The following is a 2,242-nucleotide window of genomic DNA, read 5'->3' on the forward strand; positions in this document are numbered from 1 at the left end:
GATGTGCACATCATTTGTTTTGATTGTCACTCGGAGCATTACTGGCGCAGTCCTCAGTACGTCAGAATGAGGCACATGGTGCACATTTACATTGTTTCGCTTGCTGTTTTCTTTATTTTGTTCATGCTGCATCCTACCCGCGTGACATCACTATATTAGGGTGGTCCAAAAAAAGTTTGAATTGTTAAGCTCTCACTCCCTAGGATTTTTCTAAATAGAATAAAAGGAATACCCACATTTTTTGTTAAAAAAAAAACATACTAAAGATTAAGGCCCCTATTATGGTTCACAACTCAGCATATTATATACAACTCAACTATTTATTGCTATTGCCTTTCACAACTGTTCTCAGTAGACTGTAGCCATTGAAAAAGTCGGAAATTTTATACAAATTTGGATATTTTAATAATATTATGTTATTTTAGTTATATTAAAATAATTAAAAGCAAGAAATGGAAATCATTTACGAATTATGTTTTACCGATGAGCACGAGGATGCTGGTGCTAGGCAACTGACAGACCTTTTCAAAGTTGACTTGAGTTGTGCCCAACAATAGATACCAATTTACAACTTACAACTCAATTATGTACAGAGTTGCGAATCATAACAGGGGCCTAATATTAAAAAAATCGTTAAATAAACAATTGGTATTGTTATTGGAAGTCTCCTAAAGGGAAACAGTTTTGCGACCAAAAATATTGGTTTTCAAGAAGAATTCTAGACCATTTCTACGAAAAAGTGTTTTATCCCCATAAAAAATACATGAAAAACTGCATGGGCTTTGAGAGAGCTTAACATTTGAAAGTTATTTTTGGACCACCCTACTATACATACATATGCATGTAAGCACACCAGCATGACAAAGATCGACGGCACAGATAGCAGGCAATCATATAGGCATACAAGCCGGTCATACGTAGAGGTGATCACGCAAGCAAACAGCAAGTGCGCTTCATATAAGCAATATAGCGAGGGCTTATATTCAATACCCGTTTCCTGCAATTTGCACAAAAACTACTTTGTGATGTTAGAACCCATCTGGGACTTACCTGTCATCACTGATGTTAATTCTGACTTTGTAATTTAAACGTCGGCCGCTGTGGTGTAGTGGTAAGCAGTGCGCGCTTTCACACATCAGCACCTGGGTTCAAGCCCTGGTAAAAGCAACATCCCAAAAAATATAGAAAAAGGTTTTTTCTAAACAGCGGTCGTCCCTCGGCAGGCAATGGCAAACCTCCGAGTGTATTTCTGCCATGAAAAAACAGCTTCTCATAAAAATACAATCGCCGTTCGGAGTCGGCGTAAAACTGTAGGTCCCTCCGCTTTGTGAGACAACATCAAGGCGCACGACACAAGTCGGAGGAGAAGCTCGGCCAAACACTAACATATGTGTAAGCGCCAATCTAATAATAATATAATTTAATAGTAAATTCTTCTGTCAAGCGTTACATAAAAGATCAGCATTAATAGCACCGATGACAGTTAAGTCTTAGGTGGATTATTATATCAGAATCTCATTTTTGGGAAAAGTGCAGATAGAGGGTATTGCATATAACCCCTCGATATGTATACCTTGTTTATACTCACGCAATAACCGCATCGACAAAAAGCCGATTTGACTCAACACATAAATATTTCTTTCCAGCGTTTATACTTACATACCTTTGTCTTTATAGTGCGCTCGATGAAACCGTATTCAAAAGTAAAAGAAATCTGTTGTTTTTATTCCATATTTGTTTAATGATAAATTTGCGCGGTTGACCGAAATAAAAGCGAACAATAATTCAAACTTATACTTAGTACTAATAATTCAAATTAAAAACTGGCTTCGAGTGTTGGCCACTTAGTGGTCGGGACGAATTGAGAGCTGCAATACTTTGCAACCAAAAATTCCTTGAAATTTGTCTCGTTAGTATATTGCAAATTATGTATGTACCCAATAAGAGGCTGACATCTTCGATAGTGTGAAAGCTATGCTAAGAAGACTACCACGCCTCACAGGTTGTATAAAGGTTATCTTTATCAAGGACCAAATGATGTACTTAATTCAGGTACTTAAGCTTAAAAAAGGAGGAATGTCTATTTTGTTCGTTACCCTTATCCTTTGTATTCTTATAGACGTGTGTCAAGTTAGCACTACACTTTTCGAAATTGGAAAAGTTAACTACGGCATTAATTGTAGTGTTTTTGTTGTAAATTTGTTGTGGAAAGAAAAAATTTGTAGCTCTCGTTTTTTAAGAA

Source organism: Rhagoletis pomonella, unplaced genomic scaffold, assembly GCF_013731165.1.
Source record: "Rhagoletis pomonella isolate Grant_MI unplaced genomic scaffold, Rhpom_1.0 Rhpom_scaffold_00002, whole genome shotgun sequence".
Taxonomy (NCBI): Eukaryota; Metazoa; Arthropoda; class Insecta; order Diptera; family Tephritidae; genus Rhagoletis; species Rhagoletis pomonella.